This window comes from Octodon degus, unplaced genomic scaffold, assembly GCF_000260255.1.
Source record: "Octodon degus isolate 3935 unplaced genomic scaffold, OctDeg1.0 scaffold00121, whole genome shotgun sequence".
Taxonomy (NCBI): domain Eukaryota; kingdom Metazoa; phylum Chordata; class Mammalia; order Rodentia; family Octodontidae; genus Octodon; species Octodon degus.
Window position 1 is genome coordinate 7,525,467 of NW_004524697.1, and position 27,170 is coordinate 7,552,636.

Consider the following 27,170-nt stretch of genomic DNA (forward strand, 5'->3'; position numbering starts at 1 on the left):
CCTGTTTATTTTCCAATTTATAAGACGTACCTTATATTCATAAACCACAGAGTATGCCATTTGTCATCTGATATTAAAGACATTTTCTCTACGTCTTGATCCAATAATATGCAACATGTAATTTCATTATAATTTTGATGTCTCAGTGCTTTCAGCACTTTACATTCATTAAATAACTCTACAGTGTCATTTTTATTGAGGAAAAGTAAAACAATGCTGAAAGTTTCTCCATTTCTCTTGTCTTAAGGCAAGTTTTCCTCCTACAAGTCTCTATTACCTGTTAAGTCCATTGTCTTCATCTTTTATTATATGTGAGATTTATATTTTGTGATCAAAATAGCCAGGTGCTGGCAGTTTTCACCCCTTTCTCCATATTTGGATGCAGTCATGAAAAAACATGATTCTCGTTTGAGTATGTGGGCATAGTAAAATCAGTTGACTTATAAGTTAAACCCTTAAGCATAGCATTTCCTTAGATGGTCTGTTTTCCTCAAAAAGAAATGTAAGGGGCCGGGGAGATGGCTCAGTAGGATAAGCGCTTGACTGGCAAATGCAAGGATCTGAGTTCAATCCCCAGTTCTGCCAAAAAAAAAAAAAAAAAAAAAAAAAAAAAAAAAAAAAAAAAAAAAAAAAAAAAAAAGAAAGAAAAAAAGAAATGTAAAATGCCCATTCAACACACTTCATGAGTTTTAAAATAGATATGGCTGTCATACACAACGATTTTATGTAATTTTCTAACAATGTACACTAAAATTTAACAGCTCATACCATCTTTCACTTCAGACCTGCACCAGAAATGTCAGGGCATTAGTTACACCTCTTTTATACCCTGCACACACCCATTCCTTCTTAGTTATTGTACCAACAACTGATGAAGACCTGTAGTGTCCTTGGGACACAGCACTTGTCTTTGAGGAAATTAAAATCTAACATGGAACACAGAACAATGAACAGACCACCTACTCAGTGCCATGTGACAGGTGGAGCGATGGTGACATGTCCTGGATGTGACGAAAACACTCTCATAGAGCAGGCAAACAGAAGAGGTCCAGCAGACCCCAAGATTTGGCTGAAGCTTCAGGACTTCTCCTTGTACAGAACTTTTCTGGGATCTTGGCACTGTGTTCTCACCGTCATGCATCTTTATAAGCTTTTTAAAAATAGATGTTTTTGTATCTCTGTCTTAAAGAGGGCTGCTGACTGTACATTTCTAGCCCTACAAAAACCGAGTCTGCATCTAAGAGCTCATGGAAATTTTCCAGAGGAAGATGACAGCAGGGTCCTGAGGACAGATTAAGGTGAGGCTTGGCTCATGAAGGATGCTGTTTAAAGGCAGAAGGCAGCAAGGGCAAAGCTCTGGAGGTAAAGGCACAGGGCACAGCTGGAAAACAGAGGTCTGCTAATATTGCCCTGGACAGTAGAATGGGCTGCAAGACAACCCCTAAAGAGAGGCTGCAGAAGTTACAGGGCCTGGATGGTGAAGGGCCTCACATTTCCTGGGAAAGGAGTTTGGATTTCATTCTTAAACATGAAAAGAACTTGGAGTATATGTTAGAATGATCACTCTGGCAGAAGGTAGGACAATAGGTGGAAAGGTGGAAGTGGTGAGTTCAGAGGGGAGATTGTTGAATTTCAGTGAGAAGAAATGGAGATCTCCCAGATTTCTTTCCATTTGGGCCTCACTACTGAGAGAGTGATTCATAGTTGTTCTAAATCAGGAAAAGGGATGAATATATTGTTTTATTGGGGCATGTGAGGGAGACAGACATAAGTCTTAAACTGGAAATGAGAGTCCCCACATTCAATGGTCTAGTAAGAAGTAATCCTGGATTTTGGAGATTATGAGATAAATCCTGCTAGAGGAAGTACAATAGGGATGGTAGCTATGTCATAGGACCCTCACATCAAATCTGGCCCATTGCCTGGTTTTGTGAATAAAGCTTTATAGGAACATAGGCAGCCCCATCAAGCTGGATAGCTCCAACAGAGATCATATGGCCCACAAAGCTTAAAATAATTTACCATCTGGTCCTTTACAGGAAAAATTTGCTAACCTCTTAGGCAGAGAAATAAAAAAATAAAACAGAATGAAACCAACATCTAGGGAAAAACCCCCAGTTAAATGGGAGTCAGAGGAAAAAGAATCTTGGGAGAACACTAAGAGCAGGAGAAGGAAACAGAACTAAAGGGAGAGAGCAGCACAGAAAGAGTACAAAGCAGAGACAGCAAGTAGAAAGGGGTCCAAAGCTTAAAATGACACCATAATATCTAGCCAAAAAGAAAACTTGGTTAGCCCAGCTGAAGCAGCTTTAACGGCACTGAGATATGCAATAAGCCTCTGTTAACCTTTCATATCCCACTGCTACCCCCCACATTGTCACTACTACCGTTCCTTCAAACTCCAATCTAAAACCTTCTATTCAGGTATCACTCTTACATGCAGATATCCACTGTTCTGTCTTCTTACGAATACCCGTAAACGCACCCCACACCTTGCTTCTCCATTCTTCCTGCATATTCTGTTCCTATAACCTAATCTATTGCACACTGTATCTATTCCATGTTACTTTCATTTTTTAAAGATTTTGTTAAAATTATTTATTTGATATAGGGGCTCGCTACACAGTTCAAACTCATAGTAATCCTCCTGTCTCAGCCTCCCCAGCACTAGGATTACAGGTGTGCGGCACCACGCCCAGTCTCAGGGCAGCACTGTGCGGGGGGCCAGCATGGCATATGGTACCGGGGGTCAAACCTGGGTCCTTGCTCTTGCCAGGCAGGCACTTAGATGGCCAAGCTATCTCCCCAGCAGCATGATACTTTCACACTTGATTTTTTCTCTATTTTTTCTTGCTTATTTAAAAATGATCCTATCTTACCATATATTTTAGATCTTTGTCAACTACTTTGAAGAAAGATAATGATTATCCCTCGGAAGGCATATTATAGCTAATCATCGTGCCTATAGTTTTCTTTGATATTTGCTGAGGTGGACTAAATAGGGTTTTTGTTTTAATCTCCAGATTCGTAGTTTAAGGAGAAGTGTATTTTTCAATCACACTGACTTTCTGAAGGGAGGGGGGTTCCACACGTAGCTGTCCCCATGGGTCAGGCACCCAGGCTGGCTTCACCTTCGCGCTCTGCCCATCCTCAGTGCATAGTCCTCTCAGGAGCTGCTGAGAAAGAAGCACTCACTGTTATCCCGGAGGGGGAGGCCCAGAAGCAGCAAGTACCTGGTGAGACCTGAACTCGGCCACCAGGAGGATTCCGAATTTAATAGAGGCAGCAAAACGAAGTTTCTCTGTGTACTCAGGAATGAGAGGACAATGGACATTAGTGACCATTAGCAACTTCCGTCTTACCCTTTTCTCAAGGCTCCTTTTTTCAGTCTGTCCTGCACCTCACAGCAAATCTTCCTAAGTGATTCTCCTGTTTACAGCCACCCAAGAGCTGAGATTACAGGTGCCACCACACCAAGTCTCAATTGCTGTCTCAGCAAGCCCCCAGGGCAGGGCTGTCACTGCAGGCCCAGGGATCAAACCCCTGGCCCTTGTGCCTGCTTGCAAGTGCTTTAATCCACTGAGCTATCTGGCTGGCCCTCTGCAAGTATTATTCTACCTCTTGATCTGTGTTTTGCTTGCTTTGCAGTGCTGGGATGAACCTGGGACCTTCCACATGCTAAACAACCACTCTACCACTGAACTACCGCTTCCTGCTTCCCAAATACACACACACAGCTTGGCTCAGGGCCTTTGCTGTTCCATCTACTGGAAAGACCTTCCCTTAGATATCAGTACAAGGCGCTCCTCAAAATGGAAACGAGCTTCACGTCCTTGCCCAAACATTTCCTTCTCCGGTGAAAGCTTCCCCCTTGCTATATTTAATACAGAACCCCCTTGCTATATTTAATACAGAACCCTCTGCCTTAACCACCCTGTCACTGCTCTATTTCTCTCATGCCACCTAGCTTGTAGCTTCCCCCAGCCCCCTAGTGGAGTACAAGCTCCATGAAGTAGAGATTTTTCTGTCTTTTTCACTGCTCAGTTTCCAGAATCAATAATGGGGCATAGCACATAATAGGCACACAGTAAAGTTTTGTGAGGGATTGCATTTCAGTACTCCACGGGGTAATCATGTAAAGGCTGACATCAACGAACCATAGTAGGGCTACGGGAAGAGGACCAGCTGTGGAGATCAGCCAGCACCTGATCACGCAGCGGGGAGGAGCTCGCAGACCCTAGAGAAGCAGAGCTGAAAGCCGGAACCCATTTACACCGGGGCCCAACCCGGCTTTATCCAAAGGCCTGGGGCAAAACCACTGAAACTCTCTAATTATCAAAACAATTACAGTAAAACAAAATGTGATATTTTTTACTTTTTAAAAAATAGCCACTGGACTGGGATAACTCAGCAGTCTGAGTTCCGGCCTGGCAAGCGCAAGGACTCCAGTTTGATCCCCAGTATCACATTCCTGCCAGCTCCAAAACCAGGCGTGGTGGTGCATGCCTGTAATCCCAGAGCTGGGAGGCTGAGACAGGAGGATCACTATGAGTCTGAACTACGTAGTGAGACCCTGTACCAAATAAATAAATAATATTTTAGGTCCGGCAAGATAGCTCAGCAGACGAAGCGTCTGCTTAGGCTAGTGCAGGGAACAAGTTTTAATCCCAGGTCCTGCATGCCATGCCAGCCCCGCCCGCAGGATGCACCGAGGCAGAGATGAGACTGGGTGTGGTGGCACGCGCCTCTCCCAGAGCTGGAGAGGCTGCAAACAGGAGAATTCCTAAGAGTCCAAGCTACATAGTGAGACCCAATACCAAATACATTTAAATAACAATTATCATTTAACATATTAAGTATTAATATTATATATGAAATAATATTATTTAATTACTCAAACGTCTTGCTTTTGAAGACAAATAGTATTATTTAAGTGCCCAGAAATTTTAATAATTTTCAATGTAATTGATGATATGGTAAAATGTTAAATAAATTGACACCATTTCTGAGAGGAAGTAGGTACAATATAGAGCCACTCTAGCATGATTGATTATTCTTTATTCCAATTAGTGTATTTCTAGGACTTTAAATTTAGCAATAATCAGAGATGAAAATGGGCCTTTACTATGTCAATACTTGTAATTTAAGCAACAATGGAAACAGACATCCAGTAAAAAATAATAATGTAATAAAATGCCTCATTTATACGGCAGAATAACATGTAGCCATTAGACAATCACATTTTTTGTTTGTTTTTCGGTAGTGAGATTGGTGTTGGTGACTAAACCCAGGGCCTCAGCACAGAGCTGCTTACCCAGCTCCTTTTTATTTTTTATTTTGAGGCAGACTCTCTAGAGTTGTTAAGCTGCCTGCGCTGGACTTGAACTTGGAATCCTCCTAGGGATCTGCAGATGTCACGATTTCATAGAGACATTTTAAAATGTGAGAAGATGCAATAAAAGGTATTTATTTATTTATTTGCATATCTAAATAGTATTTTAAAATAAAGTCCAGCATGATTGAGATGTTAAAAAAAATTTAAAAAGATGTGGAAAAATGCTCAAACTGGCATTCGGCAAAAAGAAGAAAATAGTGGTTCAACATCTTGCTTTTGAAGACAAACTAATGTGTTTAAGTCCTTGTTCCTCCACTTACAAACTGAGACTACTGGAAACTCGTTTAACCTCTAAGCCTCAGTTTCCACCCCTGTAAGTCTGGGATAATATTAATTCTCAGAATTATCACAAATACAAAAAAGATTATGATAGCAAAGCACTTAATTGTGTTTCACGCATCAAAAGCCCTTAAATATTTTTATGAGAGGAAATATTTAAAAATAAATAAATATTTTTTAAAATATCCTCAAGTTTTTAAGGTTATAAGAATTTGGGGGCCAGACAGACAGCTCAATGGACTAAAGCACCTGCTTAGGCAGAGCGCAGCAGCTGGGGTTCACTGAGGCAGAGATTGAGACAGGGTATGGTGGCATGCGCCTGTAATCCCAGCACTTGGGAGGCCGAAAACAGGAGAATCGCTACAAGTCTGATCTAGTAGTGAGACCCTGAACACCCTGCCCTAAATTCATTTAAAAAAAAAAAAAAAAAAGGAATTTGGCTAAGCCATTGAGGACCTCTTTTGAATTAGACTTTTATGTAGCCTACCATCCTCGTGCCATGAGTTTCAGTTATTTAATGCTTTGTCAAATCTACAGGGTTTGCTCCTGTATGGAGATGATTTTGGGTAATCAATAATCTATAGATAAGAGGGGTTAAAATCCCATTGTTTTCAAGATTTATAATAAATACTTGAGGAACAGAAAAGACTCAGATGAAGTTAAAAGCCTCAATTCATGTCATTATTTTAAATTCCTTTACAATCAGTCTAAGTCAGAAATAGAAACAGCCTAATATGAGTAGAATAATAACTTTTCAACCTTTAAAAGGGGTGGAAGGTGGAGTCTTAGCTGGCTAATGATAGAATATTTTGTGATGCTGACATCAAAGGTTGAGAAAGGAGTACAGTTTCTCCCTACGTTATCCCACGTTCTACCAATCAGCATTTCTACCTTATGTCTGTAAGGAAATATGACTTCAGGTCAGGACAGCTTTCTCTAGGAAACCAGCACTAAGTGAGCAATCACTTTTCCATGAAAACAGGTGTCTCTCAGCACCAGTTACGTGCAGTGCAGCTGGGGAGCCGAACTTGGCCTGGGAATGAGGAAGGGAAAGTCACAGCCACAACTCTGGAATTGCACAGGCAGGTCGGGATGAGCCAGAAGCAAGCCGCAGCTGAGCCTCACCAGCTTTAGCAAGTATATGCACGGCTCTGGGACATCTGGGCAGCACCTGCATTGCTGTGAAAGCAGAGGTGCCTTCTCTTGATTTGTGAGCTAGACTACGGCAGAAATAGTGCTCCCCAGAGGTTAGGGTGTACGTGCTTCTCCGTGCTAGATTCTGCGCGACTCGTTTTCTCTGAGTTGTCCTTGAACAGAAAGAAACCAGACCTTGTCATTTCTATTTTAGAGTAAATGGTCAGACAACATGATTTGCTCTTCATCTTCGAGATGGGTTCGTTCTCAGGTTATGTCCCCGGGAACTATTTATTCAAAACTTTGAGGGGTTGCAAAGGCAAGCATGAGTTTTAAAGAAGGCTGAGTGAAGGATTCATTTCTTGAGCACATTCTGCTAAAAGAATTTCCCCCATTGCATTCATGTATGTGTTAAACACCAGCTGGGCTAACAGTGACCAGACAGCTTTACCTTATTATGCTGCTAAAAGGTCTCCCAACTCCGTGAGTTGTGTGGGTGAGGTAATGGGCCACTTGTAGAACCCAGCTGGACTGGATCACTGTGGAAGGCCCACCTGAGGACTGCTGCCAACACTGTAAAAGGAGCAGTGGAGGGGATGATGGCGTGCTGTTGATTCTCCTGCAAAGGCTTGTCAAACTGGTTTTCTTGGCATGAATTCAGCTGCTGTCATCATCAGAGGAGCTTGGGTCTTTGCTGTCACCAAGGATGGCTGCAGTCCTTTTCTGGGGCTCTGGTCCTCACTTGGAGCATTGCTCCTGGCTCCAGTACAGACCTCTCAGCCTGCCAGCACAGGTTCTTCATCCCACTGGCACAGACTTTCTAGATTCTACCATTCGGGCTTTCCCAGCACTGATCCTTGAAAACAGACTTGCATGAGCCATTGTCGTGGGCTATATGCCTCCAGCTGGATTCTTGAGGGCCGTTGCCATGGGCTTGAGATCTCCAGCGGGACTTGTGCAGGACGTTGCCACAGGATCCAGCCCTTCAGCTGGATTCTCTGGGCCTCTAGTGTGTAGACAGATCTTCTGCAGTCTTTTGTATTTGACTCTTATAAAATAATCCTATAAATTATGTGTTCTCGGTTATCACTTAGACTTGGAATTAAATGTTTCAATGAAGCCAAATAATAGCCACAAATTTTAAACTAATGTAATTCATGTGACCCAGACACAAAACTCCTTTAGTATTCCCTCAGGTCTGGTATAAGAAGTGACTAAAAAGTCTAAAGACTCTCCCTTCCTGTAAAGCAGCTACACTGAACCACAGATCCCATGAACAGAAGCATCAAGTAAAGTTCTTGTCGTTGTCCTGACAAGGACAAATATAGTAACCCAGTGAATCCTAAGGTAAGCAGCCCCTAGAACATATGTAGATCTTACCAACTGATTTACTCATTAATTCTTTGAGATGAAACTCCTCAAAATATAATAGTTCCCAAAATTTTTAATTGTCGTAATACACATAACATAAAATTTACCACCTTTAACCATTTTTAAGTTAACAGTTCAGTGGTGTTAACTACATTCACATAGTTGTATAATGGATCCCTAATTTTTTTTTAATCTTGCAACACTGAAATGCTAGACTCTTTGACCAACAATTATCAATTTCCCTTCCTCCTCCCAGTCTCTAGCAATCACCATTATACAGCACAGAAAGAAGTTATCTTTCTGTGGTTGGCCTATTCCACTTAGCATAATGCCTTGTAGGTTCATCTATCTTCTTGAAAATAGAATTTTCTTCTTTTTCAAGACTGAGTAGTATTCCACCAGGTATATATAACACATTTTTCTTTATCCATTCACCAGTTGATGAACATTGTTGTGATTTGGATTTAAAATATCCTCCAATGACCATGCGCTTATGGTTTGGCACCACCCTGTGGTGCTATGGAAGCAGTGCATTCTTTTCTATGAGGGGTCTTTGGAAAGTGATGGATCACAAGGGCTCTGACTTCATGAATGGATTTATCTATCTATGTGTGAATTCATAGATTAATGGGTTTCAGGAGATAGGTTTGTTATAGAATTGATTCCCTCTGTGCTTCTTAGCTGTCATGCAGTGAGCAGCTTTGTTCCTGCTCCTTTACCTCTCCATGGGCCTAAAAGCAATGCACTCAGCTGACCATGGACTGAATCTCCTGAAACCGTAAGCAAAATTAAGTCTGCACAACTTAAAAGCTCTTTGTCAGATATTTCACCACAGTGACCCAAAGATGACTAGCACAGACAGTCAGGTTATTTCTGTATCTTTGTTACTGTGAATAACATTGTAAGGATCATGAATGTCCAGAGAGCCCCTTGACAGACTGATTTCTTTTGGTTAGATCTATCCCCAGAAATGAAACTGTTGGATCAGGTTGTAGTTCTATTTTAAAGAATATCAAAATAGAATATGGATTTTAATACATTTTTATCCAATTATCCCTCTGAAAATACTAATTTTTTAAATTTTAACAGAAATAGGTGGGCAAAAAGGATAGCCAATATTTTGGCTCTAGACCTCCAAGGTCAGTTAGGACTCAGGACATAAGAGAGCCTCTGCTGTGACATCCTGTAACTAAGTGGTGTCCCAAATTTTCTGACCAAGGAGATTATGGGGCCATAGAGGAAAGTGACCAATGATGTATAGTGTGCCTAAGGAGAGTCACCTAGACAGAAAAAATTCTCTCAGGCTTTCACAGAGAGCAAATTGGTCAAGCAAGGGCTGTGACTCATACACATGGCTGACACTGACAAAAGATCTACAAGGTATTGTATGTGGTTTCAGGGTAAACCCTGACTGGCCTTATCAGATAGCAAAAGTTACATTTTTAGTTATATAGGTCTTGCTTTATCTTGGTCTTAACCATCCAGCAGAAAAGTGTAACCATGAGGTATAAAAAGTAAAGGTATATTAATATGCTGAGATGTAAAAGGCTCAAGTCAACAACTTCTGACAAGTTGTGCTGATAACTCACCACTATTATGGACTATTGGTCCATATTGGATTATTTTGCTGAATTAAAGTACCTACAATCTTTGGACTGACATCAAGTATGAAAAGATCCTTTAAAGACTTTTCCAAATACAGCTTCTGTAACTGCAATGAAGCATACATCTCTGAAAAAACAAAACAAAAAAGGTGGATATGCTGGGAGCCATGGAAGCTAGAAATTGATCAAATGTGTGTAGGTGGGACTAGAACTTAGTGCCTAAAGCAAACAAGCTACCTCAGTCCTGTGATAAACATCCTGTGTGGTTAAGGTCAGCTATTAGTCACTAGGAACCCTTGTGTCACGTGTTACTAACTTTGCAAAAGTATAAACAAAGGACAGTTTTGTTGTGAAAAAATATATATATATATATCATATATATGATATATATAGGATATTATAGTTAGGATAATTAGGATAGATATACAGCTACTTTCTCTTAGTTCAGTGAGAAGAAAGGTTTGTACTAATATTGTTTAGACAAGATATCATGTCTACATCTTTTACTCTGAATAACTACTACAAAGGCAACAATATACAATGTATTTATTATTGTAACTCTTGCACTAACCTATTTTGAAATTGTTTCATTGCTACCTTTTCTTTTTTCTCATTAAAATAAAACTTTGCATTAAAATATATCTGGCATTTTAAAAAATAACAGCTTTATTGCATCAGATTTGATATATAAGGAGTAAAAAATTACTCAAAGGTATGCTTTTATGTATATCCCCATGAATCCTCCTGTGCTCCCGACAGCCACTTCATCCCCAAACTTTCCATAGCTATGGGTTACACTGCATTTCCTAGAATATTATATAAATGGAACTACACAGTACATATATTTTTTGTTTGACTTTGTTCATTCAGTATAATTACTTTGATATTTGTTCAGGTTACAGAGTAATCAACAGTTCATTCCTTTCCATTGTGGATCACATCAATTTGTTTACTCATTCTGAAAACTTCAAATACTACAATTTACTTTTCATTCAATGTAAGAGAAAACTTCCAGATGCTGATTCATGTCATTTCTTAAGCTTATCCCTGTGACCCACATACAGAGCCTTGTTTGCAAACACTGGTCTAGGGCATAACTAGGGCAGCTTGATGACAGACAGTGTCACAGCCACAACAGGCACAGGTTATGTGAGCTATGCAGATTAGGCAAAGGTAGGCAAGGCAAAGTCAGACCAAGGAAAGCAAGATAGAGCTTATTTCAGGTGGTAAGTGCAGGACTCTTTCTGATAAAACAGCAAATTTCAGGGCAATTAGACAACTACAGTGGGTGAGCCCCACCTGGTCAGCACAGGATAGCAGAAGAGACCAGTACCCTGGATAGCTCCCTTTGCTACATTGAGTTAACCAAGCCTGAGGGCTTTTACTGTCAGAAACCAGGTCTATGATAATCAGGATGCCTTGTTTGATTCCTAAAAGTGCTTCACAATAGGCCAGACACACTTTCTGATGCATAAGAAAACTGTGCTTCCTTCCCACACCACAATCACCACTAGATCTTTTGATCTATCCAATAAGAAGGATTCCCAGTATGCAATTGAGGTGGCTGTGCTCTTGGGCGTTAAGCAAGGTAATGTGGTAGGGAAATTTATCCTCTTGGAAGTGCATCCTCCTAGTTGAATGCCACACCCTCTCAGATCATGCCTGTAGGGATTTTTCATGTTATCTGAAATATTGAAAACAGCTGTTAACTGAAGGATCAATACAGATAACTGGACTATTTCAACTGGGATTAATCATTGATCATGTTCAATGACACCTTCAATTCAATGACAGGGCTCTGGCTCTGGATATAACTTGGTAGGAAAGTGTTCACCTAATATGTTCAATGCCCTGGTTTCGATCCCAGGACACACACACACACATACACTTATGCACACATTATTGATTCAGTGGCAGGAATCCAACTAAATGAAAGAAGCATGATAGTGAGTTGACTCAATAAAATGAAAGGCTATTTTCACCACCCCTTAAAAAGAAAATGGAAAGGTCCAGTTTTAGAAGGGCATTGATGTGAAAATCCAAGAAGAGGCTACGATTTTTATTAACAGAGGTATTAATGCAGAATCCAAAACCTCAAACAAATGTATTACAGAGCAAGGACATTCACAATGACAACTCAAACATGACCTTTTGTGTCATTTTGCTTCTAATAGGCTTTAACTCAACCTGCAACCAGCAAAGGGAGCAGGGTACATGTGATAAATTGGATGTTAAATCCTACAATAGGATTATTAGTACTAAGGGCTGAGAAGCCCGTAGTTTTCATGAAACCCATGAAATGGTAATTGCTAAATGCAATTTACCTTGGAGACAGTCAATCAATTTCTTTAAGGGTATTTAATTTAAATAAGGTGGTAATTTACCTAGATAGTTAAAATACAGAAAATTCTCAAAAAGAGAGACAAGTAAATGCATTTATAACACCATTTTTTTAAAGTAATGATAAAGCATACTAGTCAAAAACAACACATTCTCTCAGTTATATTCTTTCTGTTACCATATTAAAACAAAAGCCCAGAGGATCCAATTAACCTCAAGTTTTGCCCCAAAATGAAACAAACTGAAGGAAGGTAAAATTCCAATCTTCCACTATACTTTCTCTTTTTAACATTCATTCTGAGTCAGCATACTCTGATTTGAAACGAGATTATCAAGATGAAAGACATAGGAAACCAAGCTCATCCTGCCCAAAGCACACTCAGATGAAGGAATCAGAAATGCTTATAAAGACTTTGAACACATAGCTGCCAAGGAGAATTACATGTGGATTACTGCCCATGCTCTTGGGGGAATAAAGAAGATGGTTTCATATAAAAGATTAGTTTGGGGAAGCTAGTCTTGTGTAAATCGCAACCGGTTTATACTCTAACCAATATTTTTTTTTTCTAACCAACATTTATTGGTTACCAGTTTAAGTAGCATCATAGGTTTACTTAATAGTTGGGTAAATATTCTAACCCAGTTATTTATTTACTTAATTTATTTATTTTAAGGTACTAGGGATTGAAACTTCATGCTAAGCTATAGCTAGACCTTTTAATTTTTTATTTTGAGACAGAGTCTCACTAAGTTGCCTGAGGTGGGCTCAAACTTGTGATCCTCTTGCCTCAGCCTCCCAGACTGCTAGGATTATGGGTATGCACCACTATGCCCAGCTCTAATGTAATATTTAAGTAAACAATTTTTCAAATACTTCTACATTTTAATTATAATTCAATCATAAGAGGTCTATTTTTAAATTTTCTGTAGGGTTGTAAACCTATTTCCAAGGATGCTGTATTAAATTTTGTCACTACTTCCAAATTTTCTCTCCATCATTGCAGTTGTTCATATAATCTTAGGCTGGTTTTATGTGAAAATCATTACTTTCAAGCAGCATTTCTCAAAGAACAGCCCTCAAACACCTCTGTCAAAATCATTCACAATTCTCATTACACACAAAGACTCCTGGCCACTTCCCTAAATGTATGAAATCAGCATGGCTGAGAACAAAGCCCAAGAACCCGCATGTTTAGAAATTTTCTGGGTGATATGGGTAGCAGCTGTAAGCATTCAATTTGTACCTCCTCTTATTTGGCCATCTCATGTAATACTATTAGCTACAAATATTTTTCAACTATACTAAAAGTCATGGTTCCCTTGGCTGTTTAAATCTTTATTAAACAAATATTCACTGGACAACGCTGTGCAAATAAGGTAGTTGGTTAATTTCTAGAGAAGTACGGTAAACAAGATGGAAATGTAAACAGAAGCGTGAAGATAATTCTAATAGGGAAAACAACAAAAAAACAATTTAACAACTAATTGCAATTTGAACAGGTGCTACTGAGGAAACATAAAAGGCATAAGACAAAAAGGCTCTGATACAGCCTGGAGGCACAGGGACACTGGATCTGGGTTCTGGATCTGGGTTCTGGATCCGGGTTCTGGATCTGGGATATTGGATCTGTAGTTCTGCTTTCCAAGAAAGCAGAGGTTTAAACAGGGACCTGAAGAATGGCAAAGGCAGAACCACGGAGGAAGAAAAACCCTCTGGCAGGAGAGACCGTGTGCCCTGAAGGGTGAGCTAAGGTGAACAATGAAAGCAGCGAAAGGCAGCTGCTAGAGTCAGCATGGGCTGGATTATATTTTAGTTCTTTTTAAAATTTTAGATTTTATCTCAAGAACAACACAGATCCATTAGAGAATTTCAAATACTCTGCTTTGTCAATCAGGTTTGCAACTGTGCAAGTGAGAGAAGGAGGGACAAAAGCAGTCAGATGCAGCGATGGGTCAGGTAGGGCTTTGCCTAGCAGCAATGGGGCAGAAACAAGGAACCGAAATAGAAACACAGCTTGGCGTGGAGCTGTCCAAATTAGGACTGATGAAAGCGGTGTCCTAGAATATTTTAAGGACCTTAAAATCTTGACAACCTAATTTTACTAATTTAAAAATAACTCTAGAAGCCTATATTGTCCTTTGTAATTGGTGACAACCATTCAATAGAATGAGAATTAAAAATGCCCCGCATCCTAATTGTTTATTCTATCCCATGTTATAAAAGAACTTTATGTGGTTTGTAGCTGTAGTTTTCCTTTCCAAGAGGAGTTAGGCTGGCTGGGCCCCCTCCCCTGAGAGCATCATCCCAATTAATTTCCAAACCATAATCACACTGGAGTGGAGCACAGCTCTTGACCTTGAAGCCTATTACTCTACATAGTTAAATACAGGTTTAAGTCAAAGCCAATGTGTCATTTTATTTTCATTTACAAATTTGGTACATGGTCTCACTATGCAGCTTGGACTCATAGGGATACCCCTGTTTTCAGCCTCCCTAGTGCTGGGATTACAGGTGTGCACCACCAAGCCCCGTCTTGGTCACCAGCTCAGTGTGCACCAGGGATGGGACAGGGAATCAAACCCTGGTCCCTGTGCTTGCCAAAATAGGTGCTTAGTCCACTGAGCTATCTCACTGGCCAATGTGTTATTTTAAAAGAATCAACAACTACCATTTCAACAAAAAACACAGTGAGTTGGAGTAACTAAAAGAAGCTTCAAAGAAAACACGGAATGAAATAAATTTGGAACTTCTAATCTATAATAATCCAGTCCCCATTTTTGTCCTGGCCTATAATTAGCAACAAAGCTCTTTACTTTGTACTCTCAGCACATCTATAATGTAGTTTGAAACTTGGATACAGATTATATGCTGAATAACCATACTCCAATGAAAGTCCCATTAACTATCACAGGATACTTTATCAACAAAAAAGTACAGCAACTACAACTGCAAAGACTAACTTCATTCATTTGAACATCAGTGACTAAACCAAACTCTAAGATCCAATCAGACCTGAGCTTTAAATTTAATATGATTATGGCCACAAAAACTTGAAGCAAAATTTTCATATGAACAAGATTGGAAAATGTGTAAAATATCCTTTAATAGAAAATATTTCAAGAGTAATCACTGAAAAACCAATATTCTATTCACAAGTATCTTGTTTATTTAGTACAATGGAACCAGCAGGATCTCTAATAAAGACCCTGAATATTTGAGGAAATTCACTTTTTCTTAATCTATCATTCTGAATAAATGACATTTTACATAATAATATTTTATATACACACACAGTTGGCTCACCATATCCATGGGTTCCACGTCCAAGAAGTCAACTAACTGCAGATTGAAAATGTTCAGGGAGAAAACTGCATCAGTGCTGAATAGGTATAGACTTTTTTGTCATTACCCCTCAACAATATAACAACTATTCATATTACATTACTTATTATAAATGATCTACATGACTTAAAGTATACTAGAAGATGTGCATAGGTGATATGCAAATATAGTGTCATTTTATAAAGGACTGGAGAATCCATAGATTTGGTATCTCATGGGGATCCCGGAACTAATTCCCAAGGATAAGAAAGAATGACTCTGTCGGTGTTTCTATCTCTGTCTTTGTCTCTGTCTCTGTCTCTGTCTCTGTCTTTATATCTGTGTATTCAAAGAAATCACCAGCTTTTCAAGTATTGGATCACAAAAAATATATTTCCAGAAAATTACCTAAACATAATTGAACTTTTATTCCTTATTGGTGTTTTAAATTTACACACATAAAATTGTTGATGCTCAATTCTATGAACTATAACACATGCATTGATTCTTGTAATAATCACCATAAACAGGATACAAAACAACTTCAAATCCCAAAGAAGTCCTGCAACCCTTCTGTGGTCAGCCCTCTCAGTCCCTAACTCCAGAAGCAACTGGTATGTTTTACCCCTGCGTAGTCCTGCCCTATTTTAGAATCTCCTATAGATGGATTCATACAGAACATAATATTTTGAGCTTGGCACCTTTCACTTGGCACAGTACTTTTGAGACTTACATTATTTTCATTTGACAAGACTTCAGTAATGATTTAAAACCACTTACATGAAAAACATTTATATATGAAGTTGCAAAAAGTATAAGCCATGGTGCACAATGTGGCACATGTGGTCATTCTTTGTATGATCCTCATATCTAGGACACACAGCTCCATGCATCCTAGATGCCAGGCATGACAGCACAAGGACTGTGATCCCATCACTCAGGAGGTTGAAGCAAGAGGAGCAAGGCCAGCCTGGACTACATAGCAAGACTCTGTCTCAAGAAAAATAAAACAAACAAAAAGATATCACATAGGAAACAGTTGGAAATGTTAGGCTGCTTATCATTCCTCTGCTTAAGCATTTTTAGGGCTTCTCCACTGCTTATGAACTTACATCCAAATGTCTCACTCACGATTCTCTCCAAGCAGTTTTCCTATCTTATCTCTACCAGCTCCCCAAGTAACCTACTTTACAGCCAAACAAGGTTAGTCATTCATCCTTGATAGAGTTCTCAGCTCTGAAACTTTGTGACTTCACTCCTCAAGGACCAGCTCAAATGCCACTGACCACTTATAGTCTTTCCTGATCCTCCCTTTCTTTCTTCAAGGCTGTCCCCAAGTAGATCTAATCACCAGCTGGCACACATGGCATGTGGGGCTGCCCATGTTGCAGGCTATTTATGTTTCATCTTGAGATAAAGGAATCTGTATTCCTGCCGCTGTCTCACCTCCTTGGCTCCCTCCCATCCCCCACACTCCATGAGCTCCTCAGGGAAAAGGTTCCTTGGTCTCATCTCTGTGAAATCCAGGACATCAAGCACAACATCTTCAACTGTTATTAAAATGATACTAAAGGGTTACATTACAAACAACCATCTGGACCTAAAAGATGAGAGAGGGTGAGGGATGTAGCTCAGCAGCACAGCTCGTGCCTGGCAAGCACAAGGTCCTGGATTCAATTCCCTGTACCAAAATAAAAGATGGGAGAAAAGAGCAGACATCTAAAAAAGTGACTAAAAAAGAAAAAGTAAAAATCCTGACTACAATGTCACTGGAAAAATATTTGCAGCATATTCCTGGTGTGGCAACTATGTGGTCGCAATTTCAGGACAACAATTCAAATACTGTGAAAAGTTGTCTGGAAACTGCTGGTGTTTTCTGTTTTAATAAATAGGAACTTACTTTGTTTTTTGGTACTGGGAGTTGAACTTAGGACCTTGCACTTGCCAGGCAGGTGCTGTGCCCCTGTGCTGTGTCCCTGACCCAGAAACCTACAGATTTAAGTCCCCGAGTCTCCTCATGAGCCACACGTGGCATTGTAAGGACACAAAGCAGCTTTCCTTGCTGGAGCGAGTCACACAAGCTGGCTCACCTGAGCAGTAGAAAGATGGGTCACCCGCCTTGCATTCCTGAAGCACTGCCTAGCGTTGAGCTGAGCGCCACACAGTGAATCAGTCACTCGCGGAAGCATGTGTGAATGTTCTGTCTCCCCACCTCGTTTACAAGTACTCCATGGACAGGAATCGCAGCCTAGATTTCAGATTTTCCTTACGATATTCACTGAACCTCTCCATGTCCCAATCTCTTCCTGCCATCTCCTTCCCGTGAGCACACATTCCTAGGAGGAATAAACTGAGTCTTATCTTACATCTACTCTAATTCTAGCACTCTGGCAAGTCAAAAAAGGATTACAAGTTTGAGTCCTGCTCAAACAACATAGCAAGACTCTGTTTCAAAATAAAGCATAAATGGATGTGAGGGCAATCTGGCTGTGACATCTGTCACCCCATTGATCGCCAGGGTTGATTCAGCTGATCTGGCTGGCTAGGCGGGTGTCCCCTTCCTCAACGATCCATGTGCATCCCTCCCGAAGCTGCGCGCTCGGTCGAAGAGGACGACCACCCCCGATAGAGGAGGACCGTTCCTCGGTCAAGGGTATACAAGTAGCTACGCTCCCCTGCTAGAACCTCCAAACAAGCTCTCAAAATAAAACATAAAAAGCGCTGGGGATGTAGACCCTTGCAGAGGCCCTGGGTTTGATCACCAGTACCAAAACAAAAACAAACAAAGAAACCTACCATCTATCCTGACTCTTAAAATACACCAGCACCTGAAATACAATCCCACCCTTACGCCCATTTCCTAGGTCCCTTCAGCCACGAGAGTGTGGTCCCTTCTTCCTCCTCTCTCACAGCCTTCGGTCCCTAGGAGTTTTTAGCTTGGTGTTTATAGAACGACATTTGTTGGTCCTTCCAGGAAACCAGCAACATTTAGGAAGACAAGAGGATAAGATTGTGATTCTAGTTCCACCAACAAACAGGTGTATGGTCTTGCAGAATTCTCCAGAATTGCTCTAGGATTTGGCTGTCTTCTACAAGCTCGCAGGTTGCTCATGGCGTGGTGTGTTAGCGGGCCTCCTGCCTAGGCTCCCTCTCTTCTGGCTCTAACATTAGGGCCCTCGTACATCCAGGAGGGGAAGCCAGCTATTCGGACTTGCCTTGCTATTCATCCCCATCTGGTTTTCCATCTAAACAAAGCCAAGTCTAGTACTGGCTCTGAGCTTTCCTTTTCCTTTCTTAGTCTTTGCTGAAATAGGAGAGCCATGTTGCTCTATTCCGATGGCCCACAGAGCAATCTTTGGGGCAGATAATAGGATAGAGAGAAAAGCTCTGTTTCTTCCTGTCCTGTTTCTTCATGATTTTCAAGTGAGAAAATAATGACAGGACAAAGCCTCATCAATATTGCAAGCACATATCTCTCAGTAGCTGCAGATTTCATTGTTCCCAGGCTTTCAGTGTCTAACCTATTAATAGATAATATGAATTAGTAGAGCATAAATTTATATTCAAATACCTCTCTGTCTTATCTGGACCCCTCCAGCAATGACTATTCTCTCTTGCACTCAAGTGCCACCACCCCCCATACCCCTAGGCAGTGAATGAGCCTTTTGGGGAAGATTCATTGTCTTCAAAAGAAGTCTCTGGGGCTCTGTGTGGCCAGTTTTGTTACTCACCATCCAAGGAGGGAGTGCCCCGCCCCTCCCTTTACCATTCTAGGATAGGAGTCATGAGGGTTTCCCACCTTCTAGAAGCAGCAGAGACACAGGCACTTAACCCACCACAGGGCCAGAGGTAATGGAAGGCACTTTGACCCTATACTTCATGAGTCCTCAAGGTCAACCACCCAAGAAATGGGTCCTACTTTTTTATATACCATACAGTGGTTTGACCTTGGCTACATCACTTACTCTCCTTGGACTTAGAATCTTAAAATTAATTTATAAGGCCATCCACAAGTGTACATGATCAGAGTGCTGAGAACTAACTCTCTCTCTCTCTCTCTCTCTCTCTCTCTCTCTCTCAAATTTATCCTCAGGATTAGGGAAATAGATCACTGATACAATGCCTGCCCAGCCAATTCAAAGCCAATGGTGCAAAATTAAAAAGAAAGAAATTAAACTATAGTAGTCTGCTGAACATGGTATGATGGTGTAGCCTGCACTACACAGCAAGACCCTGTTTAAAAAAAAACACACACACAAAAACAAAAACCTTACCCTTAGTAGACACAGGGCAAGGTACCACACCTTTAGATCTCTATGGTTATTCAAAAGAAATAAGAGTTCTGATGATATAAAACCAACCATTATTATCCCCAGTTTTAGGTTTGTGAGACATCTCTAAAAATAATAATAATGTTAGTAGCTAATATCTGTTGAGTATTCAATTAGCGTTATTTGAACGTATATGTCCCTGCATAATGCAAATGCTGAAACCTGATTCCTAATGGATTAGAACAAGTTGAACATCCTGTATCTGAAATTCAAAATACTCCAAAATCTGAAACTTTTTGGATGAAAACATGATGTTACAAGGGGAAAATTCCACATCTAACTCCACGTGATCAGGCATAGTCTAAATGCAGATGCACTAAAAATACTGCATAAAATTTCCATCAGCTCTGTGTGCAAGGTGGATATGACACATACATGAATTTCATGTTTAGATGAGGTCTTCTCCCCAAGGTACCCCATAATATGTAGGCAAATATTGCAAAATTTTTTAAAAATCCAACATCTCAAACTCTTGTGGCTGAAGCATCTCTAATGAAGGGCACTCGGCTTGTATGCAAAGGCCTTCAGGGAAGTGAGAAGTCATGGATGATCCGCCCTCATGAGTGGGCTGGTGCTCTAGGTTGAAGAGAGCATCCCGGTCCCTTTCGCCCTTTAGCTGCCATGCATAGGACAGACCCTCAACAAATGTTAAATCTGCTAGTGCCAGAATTGGATGTTCCAGATTCAAGAAATATGGAAAATAAATTTCTGGCGGGGAGGTCTATATTTAGGACAGGGTTTAGAGGGTCTCACCATGTAGATGGGATTCGTAGTGATCTGCCTGAGTTGAGCCTCCCAAGTGCTGGGATTACAAGAGTGCACCACCACACCCAGTCTCAATCACCCTCTAAGCACACCCCGAGGCCAGGGATGGAAGCCTGGTCACTGTGCTCTGCCTAGCAGGCGCTTTAGTACACTGAGCTACCAGGCTGGCCCTAAATTTCTGTTCTTTATCAGTTACGCAATCTGTATTTATTGTTATAACAGCCTGAACTGACTGAAACACTTAGTGCTTTAATGCATTCATTCATTTAATCCTATTAGTAGACTCAGTAAGTAGTAGCTTCTGCTGTCCACTTTTACAGATAAGAAACTCAGCACAGAGAATTGGTCTAAATTCACACGGTTGGCAAAGCCTTCCAATGGTCTGGTTCTTAACCACTAAGCTCCAACAGACCAGTGAAGGAGGAGACAAGATGCAGGGCAGACAGATTTAGCAGATTCAAACTAAAGTATCTTGTTTTACCTGAATCTCAGATAAATGGTGGATAATTTTAAATATAAATATCGTCTGTATAATAGTCGCAACATCTGAAAACTTATTTGTGGCTTAACTAAAATTTGAATTTAATTGAATGGCCTGTATTTAAATGGCAACTCTGAGTGGAAGGTATGACCGAGGGTCAAGGCTTAGCCAATTTCACAGTCTTCTCATGCCTATTGCCACATCTGAACTCATTTCTAAGGTCTAAATTGTGTTTCAGTCTTTTTTTTTTTTTTTTCAGAACCGGGGATTGAACTCAGGCCCTTGCACTTGCCAGGGAAGTGTTTATTCTACTGAGCCATTCCCCTGGCCCCTGTGTTTCAGTCTTGGTTCTGGTGCTGGCCTTAGTTCACCACCAAAATTTACAGGATAACCCTAGTAAGATAATTAGGATTGTAACAATTAATTGTATATTTCAAAACAGCTAGTAGAGAATGTTGAAGGTTCCCCCCACAGAAATGATCAATGCGTGAGCTGATGGATATGCCAATTACTCTGATCTATTACATACTGTATACATGTATTGGAATATCACACTGTATCCCATAAATAAGCACAAGTATTATGTATAAAATCCAATTTTTAAAAATATGTTTAAAGCATAAACAACAGATCAGCTGGCTTTTGTCACCCTTATGATGCCTGACCCTGGCTACTTACTCACCTTCCACTCAAATTTAGAAGGACTCTCTAGCACATGGATCTGGAGGTGCAGTGCAGGCTCGGGCTCAGGACAGGGCCTATGGCAGGTAACCAATAGCACAGAGAGCAGAGGGCAGGTGGAGGCAGAGGCACAGAACAAGCCAGGAAGCAGAGAAAGCAACTGCAGTCCCATAACCCCATTGAAAGACATGCCTCTAATTAACCCACAGGCCAGTCTCACCAGGATCAGACCATTGTACCACCTGGAAGCCCAACTTTTCAACACATGACCTTTTGCAGAGGAACACAAATAGTATTTAAACCATAGCAAGCAGAAAATGCCTGAATCCTAAGGCACTATGGGGTTTTTGTTGTTGTTCTTCCTTAAGAATTGTTTCAGGTTTGGGGAGACAGCTCAGTAGACTAAGCACCTGCCTGGCAAGGGCAGAGTGCTGAGTTCAATTCCCAGTACTGCCAAAAATAAATAAATAAATAAATAAATAAATAACAATTATTTCAAGTTCTGTGACACAATCATAAGAAAAATTTGAATGGAGACCTGAGGAAATATTACAAAAGATTAAACAATGAAATGTGGGTCATTTTTATATTTGGAATCAACATTTTCTAAAAAATGCTTTAAGAACAATCAGCAATGTTTTGTAAGTATTTAAAGATTCCAGCTAGAGTAACCCTGAAGGGGAAGGGACTATAAAGCAGGAAGATCATAGACAATCACTAGCAAGAGGATTCTCAAACCTCTCTCTCCCTGTAACATATGATGCATAGCCCCACCCTGAGCCAGGAAGATGATATTTAAGATTCTACTCACAGAATATATTTGAATATTTACTTAAAGCACACCCAGGTTCCAGAACTACTATAGAAAAGTGCAGGAATTTTTAAAAAGTCATCTGTCTCAGAATATTTTAGTAGCTTCTCTCTTAACAGTAAGTGACGTCTGTTTTTTTATGATTCAGAAAAGTTTGTCTTTATTTTCGTAAAGTTTGACCTCACACAAGTGAGTCAGCAAAAAAAAAATCTTAGATATAGCTTTCTTCCCCCCTCTTAGGAAAAAACACATGATGTGAAGAAGAGAATCTTGGCAGAAACATAAGGGTATCAAAAGAAGGATGCTATCTATGTACAGGTTGACCATGTCATGAGGAGAGAAGCAGTCTTGCCCAGACCCCTGATGACTCACCGTCAGATTTGCCAACTGACAAGAATCACATTTATAAACCTGGAGGTGATCCAAATCCTGGCTCCCTGACTTAATAGCTTGTGCGAGTCACTTAATCTTTCTGTCTTCTCATCTTTAAAATGAAAATCATAATAGCAAATACCACAGAGTTACTGAGCTAGTCTGAACGCAGTGCTATAAGCACAGGGCCTGGACTCTTCACTCCTTGAAGGAGGCTGCCCTTGTTATTACTACTGATCATCTGAATCCAAACAACTTGCCTTCTTGGGAGCCCCTGTGCAGAAAATCATACTTCTGCCCTTAGGTCGTGTCCCTTGCAACAATTTAACCACATCTCAGGCTGACCAGGAGAGCTAGCCGGTATTGCTAACTATATAACTGGATCCATGATAGGTCTATATTTATTTATTTATTTTTATTTATTTATTTATTATTTTTTTTTTTTTGGTGGAACCGGGGATCGAACTCAGGCCCCTGTGCTTGCCAGGGAAGTGCTTATTCCACTGAGCCATCTCCCCGGCTCCATAGGTCTATATTTATATCATAATTACATTTCATTGTTTTTAAGAGTTATCAATGGTGCCTTCAAATATTTAAATGTTTAAAACCTTATCAACTATTGAAGGAAGGGGTGTTTTTTTAAAAAAAGAAAAGCTATTTCTTTGTGAGGCTGTTCATTAACAAATATTTACAAAATAGATTTAGTTGGAAAGGAATTACCATCTCTTTGTCACCTAACAGAAGACTTGCACTTTCTGCACTATTTAAATGAGATTTAGAATAACATTTTAAGGCACAACAATCCTCTGCCTTTAATAACACTATTTAAAACACAAATTGCATTGCAGATAAGAATTGAAAATTCTGTAGCTTAAAAATAAGTGGAATTCCGGAGTCAATATCATATAAATAGGTGTCCATCTGGCCAACCCTGTTATTGCCAAATTTCATCTTTCTGATGGGTTCCTTGTATTTAACAAGAGTTTAAACAGCTCCCTCTTGTGGTTTAAAAGGTCATTGGCAATCTAGGATTCGGTCAATTTAATCCCATTTTATTCGTAGCATATTAATTTTCTGTATTATAGTCCACATATTTGCTAGAGTTGTGGGGAAGACTTGTAATAGGGCATGAGATGAATATTTTTGCCTCCTGTGTGCTTTATATGGAGGTAGCCAGTTTTAAAGTTGCAAAGTGTCACTTCAAAGTGGTGTTTCTCTCTAATTGAGGGATGTATCTCTCTACCAGAAAGAAACGACATTTGACCACAACAACTCAGTAAGTGCACAGCAGCCTACAACTGACAGGTGGAACTCCAGGATACTTGGAAACAATGATATTCAGTGTGTCTATTTCACTGAAAAGCTTCAGATCCAAAAGATGTAAATGAAAAGTCCCCTTTCATTTATCTTTCTGGTAAACTTCGACAGAGTCCCCAAAACTGCTTTCATTTCACAAATATTTTTCCAGCAGTCATTCTGTCCCAGGCACTGTCTTAGATTTCCAATGACCTTTTAAACCACTGTCCTAGACACTGCAGATATAATGGTAAACAAAACAGACATGGTCCAGAAGTGTGAGGTTTAGTGAGAAGACAAGTATTAAACACAAAGGAACTGGTGCCGGCACATAGAGCGATGCTGGTGGTGGAGGTGGCAACCAGTGTAAATGAAAATGACTGAGATTTCATGGAGAAGACTATATCAGGACGGCCCCCCTCTCCAAGATAAAGAAGTTGGTAAAGAATTTGCAAGATTCAAGAAGAGTAGAAAACTATTTGAAATAGGAAAAAATAGAATATATCAAAGCTAAAAACTAGCAAGAACTTAATTCCTCTGAGGAAATGAAAGAACACAGTGGAGGTGAATGTGGCCAGAGGGGATAGGACCGTGGACCTATTAGAACAAACCGCATCATGCAGGGCCCGGTAGGCCACTTGTGTGCTGTAGACACCACCCTAACTGCATTGGCAACTCATGAAATGTGTCAAGTATGTGACTAAAGTGATATAATCTAATTAAAAAAGAAGAAGAAGAAGAAGAAGAAGAAGAAGAAGAAGAAGAAGAAGAAGAAGAAGAAGAAGAAGAAGTCATGCTGCATATATTGACAATATTGGAGGACAGTAGGAAGAGAGGTAAGTGTGCTCCATAGAAGACGAGAGCAGTGTTGAAACAAGAACTATTGCTGACTAGAAGCTGATGCTACCTGAGAAGATAGTCGGAGGGGGAAAGATTCCGTATGTATATGCCGAGGTTATACTGACAGCATACGATAATGAAGTGAAAGGAGGAATGAGAGAAAAGAGGTTCAAAGATGACTCCCAACACAACAAAGACAAGGAATAATCTTCAGTTTTGTATATTTCACTAAAAAATGTTGAATTTGAAAGCCAGACCAAAAAGCCAATGCCAGAGAAAGGCATTCCTGTAACTCCTGTGGCCTCCCTGGTTTCGCACCAGTCTAATCCCCAAAGTCACAAAAAGCACAAGCATCATGGAAAAAATGAGAGAAAAGCAACCTGTGAAGCAACTGATGTTGAGCACATTGGAAATGTAGGGAACTGCTTGGGCTTAGGTTTAGGCTTATGCTTGGGAGCATTCGTTCCTAAGCATTGTATGCAACATAACCTAATTGAGTATTCTAAGCATTCTAGTCAACAGATTGAGAAGAAAACAGAAACAAGAAGAAACACATGTATTTTTTTGTAAAGACAGAAATACTTTGTGATAATATACATTGGAAGCTTTATGCCACACAAAACCATGACAAATGTTACTTTGAATTTCCTGCTTATTTTATACCCTGTGGCATTACAAATTTTTCTGTCACTGGTGTGAAATCAAAATAGGTTTTCTCTTCTCAAAGTAGAATACATCTTCCAGTTTGTCAAATAAGTACCAGCATTTTAAATTATCATCTGAGAGTTAAAATTAGTTTGAATAAGAAAAACTAAGTCTTTCAGCTGATGACAACATATTCGAATGTGAGAGATGAACTAAGGACACTAGTGGAGAATTTCCCCTACAAGAATCTGACAGGAAGGAGGGAGGAAACCTCATTTCCCTTTAAACAGGAACAAAGTTGAGGAAGACAGCCAAATTTTAGTACACTTTGGCGGCTTAATTCTGTAATTCACTGAAAGGTAGACGAGAGGACAGTGTTTAAAATAAAATTGTTTTATTTGTTCTGACAGTTTCCACACAGAAGCAAGAATCTTTATCACTTCAATCTCATAAAGTGGAAAAATTCTCTTCATTAGGGCAGAAAATGAATGTTCTTTCACCTGCTTATGATACAATATCATTTTCAGATATATCATTATTCATTTTTAGATTTTGTTACATTTGTCTCCTTCATATTGGTCTGCAGAAGGAAAAGTAAAGCCAGACTAGAAATCCTCAGAGAAGATAAGAAGACTACACAGGCCAACAGGAATTAATAGAACCACGAGCCCATTTTGCTTATGGCATTTAACAGCACACACTGGAATCTGTTGAACAGTTGCTGAATTTAAAGCAGAGTCTCATAAAAGCAGACTGAACAGGCTATGGACAGTGCTGAGCCACAGGAGTGCCCCTCAGCAGAGGGGAGAGCCGGCAGCTCAGAGCTTGCCATAGCTGTGCTTTTCCTACTGCCATTCTCAGTAGAAAAAGCCGACCCGAGGTGTTGAGGGCTGGGATGGTAGCCCGTGTCTCATGGCCGGTCCCCACCTCGGAATACGGGACGAGTCAAAAGGGCTTCCAGTTCTGTACTCCATGTGGAATCAGCTGAGGTCTTTGCTAAGACTTCAGTGGAGCTATATACAGTGGGGCCTGCTTCTAATCTCAGCTTCTTTAGAGGCAGAGGCAGGAGGACTCCAGCTTTGAGGCCAGCTTAGGCAAGTTAGTGACAGCTGGTCTGAGAAGAAAAACTAAAGGGGCTCTAGAAGCAGCTCAGTGGCAGAGTTCTTGCCTAGCATGTCTGAGCCCCAGGGTTCAGTCACTACTACTGTGAGGAAAAAAGAAAACAATTGATTTCACTACAACCTAGTTTTGTCCATTCCATAGTCCTGCTTTCATTTTCATTTCTGCTTGTCTTCTAGTAAAATCCTGAGAGACTTCAGTAGTAAATAGCCATTTCAGTGTTTGCTTCCTAGGAAACACTTGGAATTACTGAAGTATTTGTGCTTTGGGGTTTTTTTGTTTTTGTTTTGGGGTTTTTTGTTTGTTTGTTTGTTTGTTTGTTTGGCTTTCCTAGATATAGATGGGAGGGTCTTAGTTCTGATTCCCTAATCATCTTTCATTTTC